At 45.0% G+C, this 12,584-nt stretch overlaps 1 protein-coding gene across 2 annotated transcripts in view; it reads right to left on the bottom strand.

Annotated features, from left to right (window-relative positions):
- The window catches only part of BMPR1B (bone morphogenetic protein receptor type 1B), a 383,526-nt gene extending 376,485 nt beyond the window's left edge, over positions 1–7,041 (bottom strand). For both annotated transcript variants that reach the window (XM_036340048.1, XM_036340053.1), the window contains exon 1: positions 6,908–7,041. The gene's annotated coding sequence lies outside the window, so the exon portion shown is untranslated. The remainder of the gene's footprint in view (positions 1–6,907) is intronic.
- Between the last annotated feature and the right edge of the window lie 5,543 nt (positions 7,042–12,584).

Here is a 12,584-nt window from a genome sequence, read left to right as displayed (position 1 = left end):
CAATAAACTGGTCAACAGAATAGTGTTTATATAATGACAGCCTAGGTTTTCCATGCTACTGTTGCACTGATGGAATCATATAATTTGGACTGGAAAGCAGATGTCCAACAGAGGTAAGGAGGTCAACTGCTCTTACCAATCAATCCAGGAAGGTTCCAAAAAAAGAGGAGGCTTTCAAAAGCTGAATCAATAGAAAATGGGCACTTAATTCTTACAACTTCTGATAAGTAGAAGGGGATTTATTTACAAACAACTTAGTAAGTATAGGCAGGGATGTGAAAGAACCTAAATGGTAGTAGAGTAAATCAGGATAGTAAAAGCAGAGGAGCTATTCAAGAGATTACTGGGATCTGGAAGGACAGAATAATACAGAGAAGACTCCTTTAAGAGAGCATTGGACACAGGCAGCAAACGTTGATCTGCAGGGAAGGAGCTAAGAGAAAAAATACCGCCTCTCCACTCCAATCTCCTGCTGGGGGTTCCCAATGCCCTAAGCCAGTGGTCGACAAACTCATTAGTCAATAGAGCCAAGTATCAACAGTACAACGATTGAAATTTCTTTTGAGAGCCAAATTTTTTAAACTTAAACTATATAGGTAGGTACATTCTTATTACCTTAATTAGGGTACTCCTAAGGCAGTGATGGCGAACCTATGACACGCGAACTCATTTTTTTGGTTGATTTTTCTTTGTTAAATGGCATTTAAATATATAAAATAAATATCAAAAATATAAATCTTTATTTTACTATGGTTGCAAATATCAAAAAATTTCTATATGTGACACGGCACCAGAGTTAAGTTAGGGTTTTCCAAAATGCTGACATGCTGAGCTCAAAAGGTTCGCCATCATTGTCCTAAGGCTTAGGAAGAGCCACACTCAAGGGGCCAAAGAGCCGCATGTGGCTCGCGAGCCGCAGTTTGCTGACCACTGCCCTAAGCCATCTTGAATCAGAGCTGTTCACCCAGGTAGCCTAGTGGGCAAAGAACATAGGGAGAATAAAATGTACACTTCATAGCATGGGCCTACCTATCTCACTGGCCTCATTCCTACCATCTCCCCTAACTGCCTGAGGATCTGGAGGCCAACAGAAGGCATCTGACATAGAGGCCAAAGTACTGATGTGTGAGGTTTTAGCAAATTGAGTTACACAGTAAGAAAAGACACTCAGGTATAGCAGGGACTCTTGGCTAATGGAAAGGGTGCTAAAGAAACAGTGAAAGATAATAGCTAGATATATAAAAATGTGTCCAAGTTGTATGCAACCCCATTTGAGCAGAGTGCTACATTCTGTAACAGGATGAGTAAGAGGGTATTTCCCCACTATGTGTACTATTACAGCTAAATGGTTATTGGACAACAGCTGAAGAAGTAGTTTGTTCCAGAAAAAGAACAGATTAGATAATTTAGTACCTTTTATAGACAGTTGTAAAGTGTATTAGTTAGATAACACTCACTGATTTCTATCAAGAGATTAATTTAGACGAAGGCACCATCATTACAGACTTCCTTGGAATTGTTTCAGATTCATAAATCAACAAATTAACTAGTGACAGATGTGTCTGTACTTGTTTAAGTTTATATCTATCTAACTGCTATAAAAATGACTAAAATGTTTATCTCAAGACAGCCAGGCAAGAGATGTTATAGAAATTATTGGACTGTATCTTTTTTCCTTGAGCCACTAAATAAACACAGCTTTCAGAAAACTTATCTCTAAACTTGCTATTTAGTATCTTCTAAAGTTGAAGGCCCACGGAGCCATATACTTGTTGATACATAGGCAAAACAAAGTCAGCTGAATCAAAACTGGCCAGTGTGGCACAGCTGGTTAGGTGTTATCGCATGCACCAAAAGGCTGAAATTCCAATTCCCGGTCAGGGCACATACCCAGGTTGCAGGCCAATCCCTGGTAGGGGGTGTGCAGGAGACAGCCGATCAATGTTTCGCTCTCAAACCGATACTTCTCTTTCTCTCTCCCTCTCCCTTCCTCTCTCTCTAAAAATCAATAAAAAATCTTTTTAAAAAAATATGGGTCTCTAACAGACTCCATCCAACAACATTCCATAAATATTTACTGAATGCCTACTGTATACTAGTTCATTGCAAAGAGTTGGGTATACAATGAAGGGTGAGTTCCAGATCTGACAAAGCAGACTTTACAGTGAAGTTTTTCAAGAAACATGCGAAGTTTTCAAAGCTGAGGGGTAGAGAAAAATGACATTGGAACCTGATTAGAGAATTCTGATTTGCTTCCTTTCCTTTGTAACCAGAACACAAACTTTATGTGACATCTGGGAACTGTGAGGTGCTGAGGTCTGCATTTAAAAGTAAAAGCAACTGTTGAACCAGTGGGTTGCTGTAATGTAGATCAAGTAAAAAAAAATAAAAAAGAAAGGGAGAGGAAGCCTGATTCAATTCAATGACTCATTCTGTGATAAGAACAATGTCGGATCAATCTCGCTCGGTTCCACCGGTGGCCAAACCACCAAACGCTCAGCTAAAGACTTCTCATAGCCTCCCACGTCATCTCCAGACATTCTTGCTCACACTACAGACAGACATGCTAAGTCAGATTTGTTCACTTCTCTGTTTAAAATTCTCCAGGGATTCAATAAAATGTACTTTGAATGAAATGCACACTTCATAGCATGGGCCTGGCTATCTCCCTGACCTCATTCCTACCATTTCCCCTAATTGCCTGAGTCCAGTGTGCACCCAGCCCCTTTAGAGACAGCCTTAATGTTGCCCCTGCCAGGAAGTCCTCCCAGATCCTCACTGGGCTGGCTCTTTCTTGTTGTTCAGAACATCCTTAGAGAAGCCTTCCTTGACCACCCTGTATAAAGTAGCCCCGTCCCTTGCTGTCATATCACCCTATCTTGTTTTCCTAATGACAATTTCACTACTGGAAATGATCTTTCTAGTGTGCTTGTTTATAGTTCGTTGTGTTTCACTCTCTAGCATGCAAGTTCAATGACAGCAAGGACCTTGGGTCTCATATGGCTGCGTGTCCTCAGAGCATATAATAATGCCGGGCAAACGTAGGCACTCAAACATCTAAGCAAAAATGGATGTAATTAAGATAATTGACATATAAGCGGAGGCTCTAAAAATCATGAAAAGAGATTGTTGTCTGATGTAAATTATGCATTATCTATCCTTTTCTATCTTAATACTATACATGAGTTTAAAAAATATTCAGAAGTATCATAAAATGTCCCTCTTGTCCACCCCTAAATCTTCATTTCTTTCTCTTCCCAGATACCTAAAAAGTTATTGTTTTCCTCAATTTTAATCATTAATTTCCTGTGAATAACTGTTGAATCTGTATTTCTAGCCAGGCCCATGCGCGCCTCCCCTCCCTCCCCTCACCCTTCCCGGCCCCCCCCCCCTTCCCCCCTATTCAGGCCACTGCATCAAATCTGCCACATGGAAACCTGGAATGAATAGCTCTCATGCAATCTCAGTTTCTCCTCCTATCCTTAAGACCTTTATCGCCCATCCTCCAGATGCCCAGATTTAAAAGCTGGAAATTATCTTGATTATGAAATTCAAGTACTGGAAGGCAGATTGGAAAACATCAAGTGAAGTGGTCTTCAAGCCTTTTTTAAACTGTGTTAGCCTTTTTTCAAACAAAAGCTCACAAGGAAGTCTGATATGTAAAACAGATGAATTTGCAGTTGTTCCGGGAGTTAAACTGGTGGTCTCTGAAGAATAACTTCAAAAAGAACCCCTAATCTGGTCCAAACTTCCTTTTCTCCCCACCCCCCTTCAACACACAGGCAGAAACTTATAGAAGAGAACATTTAAGTCGCAAGGAACCTAAATCTTCTCTGCAGGTAGAAATAACTGGTCTGCCCAAGATGACACAGCACTCAAAACATAAAACGGAGAAGTCAGTGTTCTAAAAAGGCAAATATCACCGCCATACATATGTGTAACAAATGATTATCAGTTACTGCAGATGATACATTTCATGCATGATCTTGTTCTGGGTGGCATGAGAAGAAATCTTCAGTGCTCATATAACAACTGTTAGCTTCGAACAACAGACTTATCAATTTCTAGTGAAGGAAGGCAAGCATGAGTCCAGTGACAGGAACTGTGGCCTGTGGAAAAAGAGCACAAGGTCTCAGTTCTATAGCCCAGGTGGCTTTGCTGCCTACTTCTGAGCGTGGTGTCCAAGCTCCTGGAGCCTCATCTGCTTCATCGTCATTACTAACGTGTGTGGTCAGATGCTTTCGAAGACTCTTTTCATCCCTCATTCTACGATCTGTGATTACTCCATGCTCAAGTATTTCCCTGAAGCAACCACAAAGAATTAGTACCGCAAGGTAGAGACAAATTGGAGAACAGATCATCCTTCAAGGATTTTTTGAGTATTTCTCATATGCCAGGTACTTTACTGGGTCGCTGAAATTCAGAGAAAAAAAGTAAAGGAATACTACCTCCAGATCAAGGCGAAAACAGCCCAGCAACGAAGAGCCAAGCAAGTAATTATACCGCAGAGAGGTGAATACTGAAAGAGATGATTTCAGAAGCTTAAGAGGCAGCCATGAGGGGTCTTACGAAAATTGGGTTGGAGTAGGAGACAACTGACTTTATACGTGAATGATAAGCAGGAGTTGAGCGCCGAGGAAGTGTGGAGGTGGCTACATGCACCAAAAGATATCACATTTTAAATTGCCTTATAAACAAATAATAAAAATCAGCATTTACTATAATAAAAATAATTTATCAGGCCATCTTGCACACAGTTTTCAAAGTTTATGAGGGAAATATTAAGTCAATTTCCTTTTAATAAATACTATTTAATGACTGGAACATTCTGAGGGGGACGTATATGAACACGCCGTCAGTAGAGGCAGCACGTCACTCAGGGACAATACCCTAACAGGGAGCTTCCGACAGCCCTGCCTGGGCCACAGGCTGGGCAGCACCTGGCAGACAAGGTGGCAAAGCCCCCATAAATAGTGATGATTCACTAACATGACATAAATCAAGATTTTAACTCACCAAACACTAACATTTTGATTTAGAATCACAAAGCAGTGCCATTAAAATTCATCAGCAGACCCCACCACAGGAGTAATGAGATCATATCAACTTATATCGTGACCAAAAGGAAAAGGTGGTTTTCTAAATGGTAATTCAGATTGGACAAATAACACACTGTATCAAGTTTTGTAGCCCTGGGCCATATTTGGCTAAAAACAAAGGTACACTATACATGACTAAAGAAAACAGTGAAAATCAGAGCAATTAATTTCCCAGCTATGTTTCCCATAAAAAAATAATAAAACATCACTACTATGCCTTGCGTACAGCACACAACCCTCTTCTGCATCGCACAATGACCTAAGTGTGTAATAACGTGCATATTTCACTAAGATGTAATATCCTTCAAAACATCCTGATAGAGAAAATTTTCCAAAGAAATTATTGATCTCTGGAAAGTCTCGGGTTTCAAAATTACTGACAAATCCTTTCCTATTTTCTTTGCAGGTAGAAATAATTTTTCTTGATCACTAGACTGTGAAGAGCTGTAAGAGTACAAAGACGAGTATTTTCTTAAAGACACATGTCCCGGTTGACCCAGAACATTTCTCATGAGGTTCCCAAAACAATAATTAGGAGAGTTGTTACTAGGACCCTAAAAATACATGTAAAAAAAAAACACCAACAAAACAAACAAACAAACAAACAGGTTGGCATCAGTTTAGTGAAGCAAGAAATGTTCGTAGGTGCTTTTTCAAAGTATTTTCCAGTGCTTTCCAGCTGTGCCCTCCCGTCAGTGGTGGAGCCTTTGTGTTTCTTGGGGGAGGTCAGGAACCTTTCCCAGGCGGTGGTGCTTCGCTGCAGGTCTGTGGGGTGCAGCCCCCTGACATGTTGGAGGCCATTAAGCAGCCCTCCTCTCCTGATTTCGTTCCCTGGGCACCTCTGTGGCTGCTCCGTCACTGACCTCACCCTGGTGGGAAGGTGACGAGAGCGATTCCTAACAGTAGCGGGGAAGCCACCGCGCTCCCCTTCTACCGAAAAGTACTTTCAAGGGCCCCGAAGGAGCTGAGCGGGGCTCAGAGGGAGTAAGACACCCACCGGGCAACTTCCAGGGGGGTCTTCTCTTCACGTCCGAAATCTTAACCCCGCAAGGGACCATAGCAGGGACAGGTAGACTGATGCGCGCAGAGCGCCAGGGACAGGAGGAAGGAGAGACCAGGAGCCCAAAGTCAGGCTCTAGATGAGAGTGCGAAGGAGTGGGAGCCGGAGAGGGAGACAGAGAGACGAGCTGACCAGGGAGAGCGAGCCCGAGGGGGTGGGAAGAGGGAATGGGATGGAGAATTAGAGGAAGCAGCCAGACAGAAACGCTGGGAGCATGACAGACAGAGCCGCAGACCGAGGGCAGGGACAGGTAGTGGCAGGAGAGTCCGAGCAAGTGCGGACGCGGGACCCGCCCGCTGCGCACCGTCCGCAGCTGCGGGGCTGGGTCCCCGCGTCCGAGGCAGGTGGCTGGCGAGCGGGGGCCGCGGGCTCCGTGCCTCTCGGGCCGGCGGCGGGCTCCCTGCCAGGTCCCCGTTCCCGGCTGCGCTCCGCTCGCTCCGCTCCGACCCCAGCCCGGGGCCAGCCGGTCCCGACCCCCCGCGCCGGAGCACGTGTCCGCCCGCCCGGCCCCGGCCAACGCGGGCGCGGGCTGTCGGGGTCCGGCGGAGCCCCCCGCGCACAAAGCCCCGGCGGCCACCCCCAGACCTCCCGTCGCCTCCGCCCAGCGGCTGAGCCGCCCGCGGTGGTCCTCACCCCCCTGCGCACTCCCTCCCGCCGGGAGCGCCACCCCGAGCCCGGCGCCCGCAGCTCCCGCCCGGCGCCGCCGCCTCCCGCACGCCGGGCGCCGCGCGGTCCGCCCGAGTCTTACCGCCTTGGCCGGCGCGGCGCTCCGCACTGTCGTCCCTGCCCCGGCGCCGCGGGGCCCGCGTCCCGCACCGCCCGGCGCCCGCACAGGCCTCGCGCCCACTCCGCGCCCCGCGCCGCCCGCACCGCGACCGTCCGCTCCGGCTGCAGTGGCCGCCCCGCCGCGCGCCCCGGACTTTTCTTCCCTCTGCAACTCGCGGCCGCTGGAATTTTTTTTTTTTTTTTTTTTTTTTTTTTACTCGCCCTCTCCAGCTCCCACTAGTGATTGGAGACTGCGAGCCAAGCACTTAACGGAGGGATTACACTGCTCGGCGCACTTGGAGCTGCCCCAGGGCACGCGGCCGGTCCGAGGAAGGGCCCTTGGCCTTGGGGTGCTGCGGGGCGTCACGCAGGCCCCGGCCCTGGGTCAGGGGTGAAGTTTCGAAGCTCACTGTGCTTCACGGAGTGTCACTTGCATTTCCATCAGAGATGCTCGCTTTTTCGTGTGTAAGAAGGGGTTTTTATTTTATTTATTTATTTTCAAATCTGTGTTTGAAGCACAAAGATTCTTGAGAGCTGGGAGGGCGCCCCCAAAGCTGACCTAGTGCAGTAGATTTAAACTTTTCAGGGCCATGGACCCTGGAGAAGTTGCTAAGACGTTGACACGCTTCGTATAAACAATACATATGCACATCGAATTATGCCTGCGGTTCTGGACAGGGAGTTGAAGAACCCTGAAACATAGAGTTGGGTCTCCTGGGGAAATTAAATATGTCCTTTCTTCAAATATCTTGAAGCTGTTAAAAAACAAGCAAACAAGAACTAACCCCAAAAGGAAATTCCTTCCATTTGTATTTGATGAAATTTTACAATTAGGACTGTTTATTTTGGAAAAGTATATGTCTTTACTTTGTGGTCTCCTTGCTAAATCTTTAAGTGTTGAAACATTTTTTAAGAACATAAATATATGTTAAGCTAGTCCGCAGTCTTTCAGGAGACTTTTAAACTCAGTCTTTTTGCCAATTCTATCTCCCAGGGAGATAGCTAATGACTTCCAAATAATTGTTTCCTCCCAATGCCTTTCAGCTGCCTATCCTCCAGAATTAATTTCCTCATGTAAAATTTTGCCATCTCCCTAATGTACGTATTGATAAACCCTCTCCAGTGAGCATCAAGTGTGTGATTTAAGTAGTGTAATACAATTTCACTGATACAGCTTTTTTCCAACTTTCTTTTTTTCAATATCTTTTTAAAATATATACTTTTATTGATTTCAGAGAGGAAAAGAGAAACATCAATGATGAGAGAGAATCATTGATCGGCTGCCTCCTGCACGCCCCTACTGGGGATGGAGCCCCAAAACTCCAGTGCCCTGACTGGAAATCCAACAGTGACCGCCAGGCTCAACCACTGAGCCACACCAGCTGGGCTTTTACAGCTTTCTTCACATATATTTCTATTGTCTATTTAATTCTTAGCCTACTATTTTCTCTCAACTCCTCCCTTTTCTTAGATTATTCCCATTAAATCTTTTTTATACTAGACAGTAAATATAATCTTTGGAACTTATCAATAAGAACATAAATTCAAATATGTATCAATTTATTTTATGCAGCTCCCACTTAGAAGCAGGTGGTGCTCCAGGAACTTATGAAGAGTCTGTGAAATGTGAGCACATTTTTACCATCAAAGAAATGTTAGGGTCCGCATGAAAGTCTATTTGCCCCAAAATGTATCTGGACCACATTATTTTCAGAACTAACCTGTATTCTGGTTCCCAAGCCAGACTGCAACAAAAAAAAGTTCTGTTTAACCTAACACTAGAAAGTTTTCAACAAGTAGCACTTGCCATTGGTATCATCTCACCACCCCTACTCCACCTTCATTCCAGTCCCTAGCACCAGTACTTATCTTATTGTCCCAAGATTCCCAAGGTAGAGTCCACCAGTTTTCCCTCACCCTAAGTCCTCTCTGCTCTTCTGTCACCTTCCTCCTGGTCCTTAGTCAAATATTCTATCATTTCTATTCTCTGATATTAACTGGCTTTAAAGAGGAAAGAAATCTGAGTGAATGGATCCCTTCCTATTGTGTGAATTACTGATAACTTTAATTTGACAAATACATTTTCCCTCTTAGAATTTCAGTCCTCACAAACTGCAGTGAAGTAAATCCAATGTTGTAGGGAACGTTTTGTAACAGAGTGTATTGGAGTTGCCCACATCTATTCAGAAGCTGTACTAAGGATTGGCTGTCCTTGGCTTAACTCTATACAGCAAATCCTATATAATAAAAAGCTGGTATGCAAATAGACCAAATGGTGGAACAACCAAACAACCTAACAACCGGTTGCTATGATGTGCTCTGACTACCAGGGGTCATGCGTGGAACATGGCGGGCGTTGGCCACTGCAAGTTTGTGGAGCAGGTGAGTAGGGGCACCAGACCAAAGCAGGGCACCTGTCATGTCATTGGGGCGAGCCTCTGGTGGTTACTGAAAATTCTTTGCTCCCATGCACCAGGGTCCCGCCCAGCGCTCACACCTGCTGCCAGTGCCCAGTGCCAGCCCTGATAGCTCAGTGCTGTCAGCGGGTGTGAGTGGCAGCTGCCGGCCCTGATCGCCCCTGAGAGCTTCTCCACCTCCCCCTGCTCCTAAGGGGTGATCGGGGCAGCAGCTACTGCTCACACTGCTGACAGCGCCGGCCCCACCCGCACCTGCTGCTGGTACTGGCCCCAATCGCTCTGCGCTGTCAGCAGGTGCGAGCGGGCCAGCGCTGTCAGCATGTGGAAGTGGCAGTGGCAGGAGCAGGGCTGCCAGCAGACAGGGGACCAGGGGCCGCTGCAGGAGGTGCCAGGCAGGGGCACAGAGGATGGGCTGCGACCCACCCCTGTGCCCAACGCAGCCTGTGGCCCACAGTTCCTTTCAAGGTGCACAAATTCTTGCACTGGGCCCCTAGTATCTTTCTAAGCATCTATTGGACACAAACATTGATCCAGGGAATGTAGACATCTCTGTGTAGGGAAGACACAGAGATTCCATTTCAATTAACTTACCAAAAAAAGTAGGTAGGTTTTGAAAATTACAAGATATTTAAAAAAAAAAAAATCCATGGGGGGGCAGCTGGGGAGAGGTCAATGGGGAGAAAAGGGAACATATGTAATACTTTAAACAATAAAGAACTTTTTAAAAATAATCCAGATCAAAGGAATAAAGAAAATTCTATAGGTTTTCATTTTTTGAAAAAGCATTCTGCTGGCTAGTGTGGGTCAGTGGTTGAGTATCCCCGTGCATCTAGAACTCACTGGTTCAATTCAGGTCAGGGCACATGCCAGAGTTGCAGGCTCCATCTCCAGTAGGGGGCGTGCAGGAGGCAGCCGGTGGGTATTTCTCTCCCTCTCCCTTTTCTCTCTCTCAAATAAATAAAAACATTTTTTTTTTAAGAAGAAGATAGAAAATAAAAAGCATTCTGGGTGGAAGGGAATCAGAGAGGGCACCATTAAGGAAACTTTTTGAGTTGGGCCCTAGAAAGCAGGATTCCAATAGGCGGGGGATGTGGAATCTCAGGTATAAGCTATTAAGGCCCAGGGGTGGGCAAACTTTTTGACTCGAGGACCACAATGGGTTCTTAAACTGGACCGGAAGGCCGGAACAAAAGCATGGATGGAGTGTTTGTGTGAACTAATATAAATTCAAAGTAAACACCATTACATAAAAGGGTATGGTCTTTTTTTTCAATAGTTTTATTCATTTCAAATGGCTGGATCCTGCCCGAAGGCCGTAGTTTGCCCACGGCTGTATTAAGCAATCAACATTTACTGAGTACCCAGGGCATGCCACACACTGGGGTTTGAGACTCAAACCCTCTCCATTCTTTCTTGAAACTCATAAGAGACAAGATTTTTTTTTTAAATTAGGACATTCTCTGAGAAGTAATCAACACACGGCTTTTGGATCATGGAAGAAAAGGTGGTTCAACCTGGGAAAGCCAGGAAAAAAATGCAGAATTGTCCCATTTTATCAGGGGATGTTCAGAGAACCGAGGGTGGTTAGAAAGAGAATAAGCTTTCTAGGTGAGGGAACCGTGTGAAAAAGCACGGTGCCTTAGGGAGAGCTGGTGGCCCAATGCTGTTCCCAAGTCATGAGGAGCAAATACAGCAGATGAATCTCAGGCTAAGCAGGGTTCAGGAATGGACTCATCAGATACGCTAATGAAACAGGCTCTTCCTTGTAAGGCGATGGGGACGCATTAGAGATTTTTAAACCAAGGAGTTAACTGGTGCCTCGGGATTTGGGGAAGATCCTTTGGAAGTGCCTAGAGGGGAGAAATGGAAGCACAGAACCAATTAGGAGTCTTTCATGCAAAGAGTAAAGATCTTAGCCAAGACAGTGACAGGGCTACCGGGGTGTGTGCTCAGGACTGCAACGGGAATTACTAGGGAAGGAGCTACTGAGGATAGGAGAGAGCAGCTCACTTTGGTGGCCTGACAAGTTTGGGCAAAAGCACGATTTCTTTTTTATCCAACTGTAAATGTAAATCATCTAAAAGTGCAAAGCATCTCAGGAGAGGACACCAAGGCAGCAAGAGGAAGGACTCAGAGTGAGTTCGCAGGCTTATTTCCCATTAAGGGAGACATTTGCTCAGCTCGACGGGACTCAATATGGGGAATTCACAGGAAGTTAAATGGGACAGACCTGGAAGCAAGGTAATGTGAACTGGCTTCTGTGCTTTCAGCTTCCCATTTTCTCCAACTCTTTCTTCTCTATTGATACCCCTTATACCCCCATCTTTCCCCTTTGCCTCTACTCCTCTTGCAAAACTAAATAGGATCTGACCACCATTAATATTTTATTATAAATCAAGGTATACTATGTTAAGTAACATTCTAGACCATGCGCTTTTAAATTATTTCTCTCTAAATGTGGAATAAAAGATTGTCTCTTTTTTGAGATATTTTGGGAATCAAGTGAAAGAAATATCGCAATGGAAGGAAGAAATATTTTCTTTTTCCCCACAATTCATACTGCTGTGGTTGTTTTATAACCCACTGCTAATGCATTGACTCTACATACATAAAATGAAAGGTCAAACCTCTCCATAATTTGAGCATTTAAATCCTCACTTGTTCATATAAGAATGTATAAGTACTGGTGAAATGTGTGGCTTCTCCAATAAAAGCCACATTTAGTGCATAATTACCGTGTGCTAGGCACACTACTGAGCATTTCACACATATTAACACATTGAAGTCTCAGAGGAGGTACTATTTTATACCCATTTTCATATCAGGAAACTGAGGCCCAGAGAGGTCAGATAACACGCTCAAAGCCATGCTACAAAGTGGAAGAGGCAGGAGATGAGCCCCGGCAACGTGGCAACAGCACCTGAGCCTTCGTCAGTGAACTAAACGACTCCAGAGCAGTGAGATCATTTTAAAGTATCTAATGAACAGACACTACACAAAAAGACATAAAGATCTTGAATCTAAGATAATGTATGAGCCTGGTCCTAGACAGTATAAAAAGTCAAAGTACTTGAGTCCTTTACATTTTGTTAAGCAGCTTCCTAAGCTCTTGGAGGGCTAAACAGTTGCTGGGGGAAGCTGGTAATGCCAGGAACATGGGACAACTGGGATTGTGGCTTTGAACATTTCCCTCCCTGGATCAGCACTTAATGCCAAGCTGTGAACTTCCTGAGGATGCCTTCC

Source organism: Myotis myotis, unplaced genomic scaffold (assembly GCF_014108235.1).
Source record: "Myotis myotis isolate mMyoMyo1 unplaced genomic scaffold, mMyoMyo1.p scaffold_m19_p_1, whole genome shotgun sequence".
In the NCBI taxonomy this organism is placed as follows: Eukaryota; Metazoa; Chordata; class Mammalia; order Chiroptera; family Vespertilionidae; genus Myotis; species Myotis myotis.
Note: the sequence above shows the minus strand (reverse complement) of the source record. Positions and strands in the feature narration are given on the sequence as shown.